The sequence below is a fragment of the Schistocerca americana genome, chromosome 3 (assembly GCF_021461395.2).
Source record: "Schistocerca americana isolate TAMUIC-IGC-003095 chromosome 3, iqSchAmer2.1, whole genome shotgun sequence".
Lineage (NCBI taxonomy): Eukaryota > Metazoa > Arthropoda > Insecta > Orthoptera > Acrididae > Schistocerca > Schistocerca americana.
In genome coordinates, this window is record NC_060121.1 from 591,037,918 (window position 1) to 591,045,417 (window position 7,500).

At 49.8% G+C, this 7,500-nt stretch overlaps 1 pseudogene; it reads right to left on the reverse strand.

Annotated features, from left to right (window-relative positions):
- Positions 1–4,929: 4,929 nt before the first annotated feature.
- Positions 4,930–7,500, reverse strand: part of LOC124607594 — a 3,799-nt pseudogene continuing 1,228 nt past the window's right edge.

Sequence of the window (7,500 nt, forward strand, 5' to 3'; positions counted from 1 at the left end):
AGCTATTTTTCCTTTTATTGCCTGAAGAACCTCGACCGTAACCCTGTCGGGTCCGGGAGATTTTCCTCTTTTTAGGTTTGATATCACTTCTACCACCTCCTGCGGTGAGAAGGGGTAGACTATTATGTTGTTATTATATTCTCTTTGTGCTCTCTCTCTTATAGCTGCCTGCTCCGGTGTGTCCTCAGTGGGATCATCATCCGGTAGCAGGGCTTGGAGGAGCACCGTTATTGTCTCTTGTCTTGTTGTGGTCGTTCTGTTTTCATTTGGTATTCTTATAGATGAGAGGACTGTTGGGGCTCTTATTTTTTCCCTTACTAGCTTATAAGGCTTTCCCCAGGGATCCATTGCTAAGTTATTTCTTACGAAATTTTCCCAACTTCTTTTCCTCACTTCTATGATTTCTCTTCTATATCTCTCCCTGTATTGCCTGTATATGTTTAGTCTATATTCTCTATCTTGTGGGTTGAATGTGCGCTGATACCTGCGTCTTGCCCTGCGCGTAGCCTGACGTAGGTCACTTAGTTCTGGAGTCCATGGTGCCGGGTGGACGCTTTGGACTCTGCTTCTCTTTGGTACGACTGCGTCAATTACCTCCTTTACGCTATTAACTATCTGCTCCACTATCTCATCAATCTCGAGAGCCTCATCCAGCTCCGGCGGGCTATACTCCCGGGAGAGTCTTTCCCAATCTACTTTTTTGTAGTCATATTCTGAAAGCCATTCCTGTAGCACTACCCTCTGTTCTGCTTTTAGTATATATTTAATTACATTGTGATCACTAGTTGTTACATTCTCCAGTACCTCCCAATTATCTATTTTGTTGTTAGCCCTATTATTCGCCAGTGTTATATCAATGTTTGTTTTTGCTCCTGCTCTATTTGAATATGTAGGTATATCACTAGGTGTATTTATTACATCTAAATTTAGTTCACTTATTACATCTTCTAATTCTTGGCCTTTTTCATCTTGTTCTCCGCTATGCCACAGGAATGACTTTGCATTTGCATCCATTGCAATTATTACTTGATAACCCTGTAATGATCTGCATATTACTTTTAATTGTTCTAAATACATAGTTATAGGTTCTCTGTACTGACAATAAATTGATACCAAATACCATTTTGTGTTAGTAGCTTGTACTTCAATTGTTACAATATGCTCATTTGTGAATTGATTTAATACTATTGTTTTTATATTTCTATTTAGAATCACTATTGCAGACATCGGTCTGTCTCCTTTCATAATTACTTGTGCTGTAGCTATCATTCCTGGGATTTTACCCTCCCGGGAGTACGGTTCTTGCATGCATAATATATCAGCTTTGTGTTCTTCCGCTAATTTACGTAATTCATAGTTTACGTGTGCACTTCTCATTGTATTTATTTGGAGAACTCTGAGATCCATTATGGGTGATATGTATGGAAATGATCTGCTGGCCATTCTTTGTTGGGGTCGAACCCTATTCGGCCGTATGTTGTTACCATTTGCGTATATATGTTGTCTAGATTAAATTTTAAACCTCGTCTTTCATATACTTGTTTAACTATTTTTTGTAATTGTTCATGTTCCGTTGGAATTCCTGCCGCTGCTAACTGAATGCAGTCGACATCCGCCAGAGCTGGATAAGTAATTCTCGAGCCGTTTCTGTGCCCCACTCTCACTAGTTGTCTAAGTGCAGTGGTTAGCAGGCCAGGTTCTTCTAATCTTGCCATCTGTAGAGCGTTCTCGCATATTTTATATGTGTCCTTAGGGTCCATTGCCCTGTATGTGACACTCATGCTTGTCTGATTGCTTTTATCTTGTCTCTGATTTTCTTGATCTCTTTTGGGCGAACTCGGTCGTCCGTCCATGCCCTCCATCGGCAGTTTCTTTTCATTGTAAACGGACGACCGAGGTCGTCCGTATTTCTTTCCTGTACTGTTCTTTTCTGTGTCTTTGTTCTGTCTCTGTGTTGGTGTGATATGTTGTGTCAGGGGCGCCTCTGGTCGCCCACTTCTGCCCTCCATCGGCATTTCTTTGTTATGGAAAATGGGCGACCGAGGTCGCCCTTCTGTTTGTACTTGTGCTTCTCTTGTGTTCGTTGTTTGTACTTGTGCATCTACCATATGTAGTGTCTGCACTTGTGCATCCTGCATTATGTTTTGTTTCTTGTCTTGTATCGATGATTCCCGTTGTGTCTTTGGTACCTCTGACTGTCCATCCCTACTTTCCATCTGCATTTTCCTGTCATAAAAAATGGGCGACCGAGGTCGCCCTTGTGTTTGTACTTGTACTTCTTTCGTGTATACAGCTTGTACTTGTGTATCTGTCATTTTTTGTTTTTCTTTTCCTATCCCCTGTATTGTCTCTTGGTGGTATATTTTTGGTTGTGTTGTTCTTTTAATGGGAGTTATAGCAATGCAGTTTTGTGCTGTACATTTTGTGTGTTGTTTATTGTCTTGTGTGTTGTTTTTCGTTCCCTTATTTTCAGGCTGTTTGCCTGTGGTCCCTTTTGCCTCCTGTTCCCTTGCCCCTACTGCTTCCCTGATTTTTATGCCCCTTAGTGTATCCCTTAATTGCTTACTAGGTGATTTGTGCTTCTTTCTTTTTTCTTGGGGTTTACTCTCCATAATCTGTCCTTTGTATTAATCTCCCTAGTAAAAGCTGATATGTGGGGCATTCTTTTGAGTTTGGTGCTCTACATTTTCTTTTCCCTCTTCGATTACATGGTATACATGTTTCCGGCCTGTTCTTTTCAGGGCACTCTTTCTTGTTGTGGTTATCTGTTCCACAGTGACCACAGGTGGGGTCACCCCAAGTACAATACTTCTGAACGTGGCCCAGATCCATGCATTTATGGCATCTGGGTACCACACAATAGTCTTTGACCGCCACTGAACTATATTCTACATATATTCTTCCACTTTGTATAAGCTCTTTCCTTAACGTTGGTGAGACTTCAACTACTTGATGGCCCGTATCTCTATCCTTTTTCCCCATCCTAAATTTCGGTCTAAATTCCTTTTTAAAATCTTGTAGGCTCATCTTTTCTTCGAAATTCTGCATGTGAATACATTCTGTTAGTTCTTCTGGTGTTAGTCTGTTCGAAACATCAAATATGGTCATTAATGGCCATCGTTTCTTTGTTTTTTCGCATATTACAGATCTCTGTAGGTCTTTATGCCCCATTATAGTGTTCCTATCCTGCTGTGCGGGGGTTTCCACTATTACTGCATTTTTAGCTATTACTACTTTATTTATTTTAACTTTTGCCTTGGTTGGGTTTATTACTCTCGTAAATATTTCTTTCACTTCTTTCACACTCTGTCCTTCTTTTGGTTTCAGAAATAATGCCACTCCTTGCTTCGCTGTCACTTTTTCTATACTCTCTTTCATGTTTATTTGTGGTTTCTGTGGTCCTCCTGCCACCACTGTGGCATATGTCTTTGTTCTTTCAGTCGTAATTTGTTTGTTTTGCCGTTCCAACTCTTTAATTCTTCCTTCTAGTTGGCTTTGGGCTATTGCCCACAAGGCCAACTTATCCTTTATCTCGTTAATCCTATCATTGCTCATCTTCCCTTTGTCTGTCACTAGTAGCGCGTTTATTTCTTTTAGCCTTTCGGCTGCGCTCTTTATTTCAGTGTCTGCGTTATCATCGCATCGCTCGGAAGTCTCTCTCTCTGTGTTTACCGCCATAATTTCTGAGAGAGACCAAAAAAGTTGAGAGCCCGTCTCTTTCCCCGGACCGGCTCTTCTGGCATGGGGGGAGGCTTAGTGCAGCTCGCTCACCAGTCCCGCCCCTGGACCAAGAGCTTTGTGAGCTGCCGGGTTTAGCGCGCCGTTTCCAGCACACTAGTCCCCTTCCACGACTGTACCACTGGAGATTTCTCCCGTCCCTCCCCGGCAAATGCCCAGCGCATTCCGGAGAGGCGGATTCACCTCTCGGCCTTCGCCCCCTACTAGGCCGAGTTTCCACCCTAAGGCCTTAGACCCAGCCCTACCCAGGTGCTGGGTCGGTCCCCCAGACTTTCGGGGGTCTGGCCCCATCTAACCTAGCCAGGGACGTGTTACCACGCCCTGGTTTGGCGGAGCATGTCAAAGTCCCCGACATGGCGCTGAGCCTTTGCCGGCTCAGGCCACGATCCCTCCCCAGCGAGTACAGCCGCGGGAAAATCAGGACAGGTGTTGTGTCCTTGTTTACGCAGCTCCCCCTGCGCCATGCACCCTTTGCTTTCACCTTGGGTTGGGGGACTTTTAACGTCGTCCATGACGTGAGGAACTGCAGTGGCCAGACCGCAGGGTTCCGGGATCGTCGTAAGACTTACCCTCATACCCTCGCCCAGCCACCGCGCTCAACTCAGGAGAGACAGTTGTTATGCCTCCCGTAACGCAGCTTCCCCTGCGCCATGCACCCTTTGCTTTCGCTTGGGTTGGGGGCATTTAACGTCCTGCCAGGACGGGAGTTTTACGTCCTGCCTTGACACAACGACAACCCACACCTATCAACGCAGCCCGGAAGGTGTTAAAGGAGTCAGTCCGGGTCTTATACGTGGAGTTTGACATCAACGAGACGGTGCGGCACTCAAACCCGAGTTACGTTCCCCGGAGGGTCTCCACACGTACCGGGGGATCATGACCGACCATGTCTCACCCACCGCTTTTGATAATTCACGGTGGGCCAGTGCGGACCAGTGTGGGTTGCACCCAGTTAAGGGCTAGCCTTTTAACGTCATGCATGGACGGCCCTTCCCGTGTTAGCTTCGCCCCATCTTGTGGGGGTACTGAGCGCCAGGGCCACGTTAAGGCCACGGGATAGGACATTACGGTCCCCGCCCCACTCAGGTTCCTCTGAGCCCTGCTGAAGGCAAAACTTTCAGGGAATCAGAGGGTCTCCTGGCGGTTTTAACCCAGTTATCGGGAGGCAACACACCTCCCCCGGGTGGCGCCACGCAGACCGCTTTCCCAGCGGGACAGCGGGAATCTCGTTAATCCATTCATGCGCGTCACTAATTAGATGACGAGGCATTTGGCTATCAACAGCCGTCTTTATTCAAAATAATTTGAATAACACAAAATATATACATATATAGTACGTGGCAGGTGTTTGACGCCATGTCCGCCACCGAGGTGGGGACTTACAGGGCGGTACCACAAAATACAAGTATAAAATTAACATACACATATACATATATATCAGTGCGGAAGAACAACAAAAACACAAGATAAAGACACAAAGAAGGAAGAACAAAGACGGTTTATTCCTCCTGTGGATAGGCCCCAGGAGTCAAGGCGAAGAAAAATAACCAGCAGCCTAGCCGACGCCGACACGCTGCTTCGGGCTAGGAGCCGTCATACGCTCGAAAATCTTGTAACTTTTGCAGCAGCTCTGTAGTGTTCTTGTGCTCAGCACCGCCAGTTCTCGGGGTCTGAAGCCTAAGGCGGCGAGATCCCTCGCCGACGCTGGAGACCATACACCCCTCCAGTTCAACGTCGCGGTGGACACAATCACCTCCTCAACGTCACGGTGCAGGTTGGAGATGGCACGCCGGATGGACGGCGTGTCGTAGTAGGCCGCCTTCTGGGAGTGACACCAGTCGAGCCGGAGGTGGTCTCCGACTATCTGGGCGTCGACCACGCGGGCGATGCCGTCTTTGACCGCCACCACGTCAGGCTTGCGGATGCCCTCAGGTGTTTGGAGGTGGGGCTCCACAGAGACATTGAAGCCCCTCTGCGCGAGTCCACGGGCGACATAACGCACTACAGCGTCATGGCGCTTGACCCGGGACCCGTGCGTCCTAAAGCAAGCCTGAAGTACGTGGTTGGCGGTCTCCACGGCCTGGCACCCCGCGCGGCATCTGGTGTCCGCCTCCCGCCCGCGACTGCGCCGTGCCTTACCCGCGCTTGCTTGAATTTCTTCACGTTGACATTCAGAGCACTGGGCAGAAATCACATTGCGTCAACACCCGCTAGGGCCATCGCAATGCTTTGTTTTAATTAGACAGTCGGATTCCCCCAGTCCGTGCCAGTTCTGAGTTGATCGTTGAATGGCGGCCGAAGAGAATCCGCGCACCCGCGCGCCCCCGGAGGAGCACGCTAAGGCGGACGCGGCCTCGCAGCAAGGAAGATCCGTGGGAGGCCAAGGCACGGGACCGAGCTCGGATCCTGCACGCAGGTTGAAGCACCGGGGCGCGAACGCCGCGCAGGCGCGCGCATCCTGCACCGCCGGCCAGCACGAGGCCAACCAACGGCGAGAGCAGACCACGCCCGCGCTAAACGCCCGCACTTACCGGCACCCCTACGGCACTCACCTCGCCCAGGCCCGGCACGTTAGCGCTGACCCACTTCCCGACCAAGCCCGACACGCCCCGATCCTCAGAGCCAATCCTTATCCCGAAGTTACGGATCCAATTTGCCGACTTCCCTTACCTACATTATTCTATCGACTAGAGGCTCTTCACCTTGGAGACCTGCTGCGGATATGGGTACGAACCGGCGCGACACCTCCACGTGGCCCTCTCCCGGATTTTCAAGGTCCGAGGGGAAGATCGGGACACCGCCGCAACTGCGGTGCTCTTCGCGTTCCAAACCCTATCTCCCTGCTAGAGGATTCCAGGGAACTCGAACGCTCATGCAGAAAAGAAAACTCTTCCCCGATCTCCCGACGGCGTCTCCGGGTCCTTTTGGGTTACCCCGACGAGCATCTCTAAAAGAGGGGCCCGACTTGTATCGGTTCCGCTGCCGGGTTCCGGAATAGGAACCGGATTCCCTTTCGCCCAACGGGGGCCAGCACAACGTGCATCATGCTATGACGGCCCCCATCAACATCGGATTTCTCCTAGGGCTTAGGATCGACTGACTCGTGTGCAACGGCTGTTCACACGAAACCCTTCTCCGCGTCAGCCCTCCAGGGCCTCGCTGGAGTATTTGCTACTACCACCAAGATCTGCACCGACGGCGGCTCCAGGCAGGCTCACGCCCAGACCCTTCTGCGCCCACCGCCGCGACCCTCCTACTCGTCAGGGCTTCGCGGCCGGCCGCAAGGACCGGCCATGACTGCCAGACTGACGGCCGAGTATAGGCACGACGCTTCAGCGCCATCCATTTTCAGGGCTAGTTGCTTCGGCAGGTGAGTTGTTACACACTCCTTAGCGGATTCCGACTTCCATGGCCACCGTCCTGCTGTCTTAAGCAACCAACGCCTTTCATGGTTTCCCATGAGCGTCGATTCGGGCGCCTTAACTCGGCGTTTGGTTCATCCCACAGCGCCAGTTCTGCTTACCAAAAGTGGCCCACTTGGCACTCCGATCCGAGTCGTTTGCTCGCGGCTTCAGCATATCAAGCAAGCCGGAGATCTCACCCATTTAAAGTTTGAGAATAGGTTGAGGTCGTTTCGGCCCCAAGGCCTCTAATCATTCGCTTTACCGGATGAGACTCGTACGAGCACCAGCTATCCTGAGGGAAACTTCGGAGGGAACCAGCTACTAGATGGTTCGATTAGTCTTTCGCCCCTATACCCAG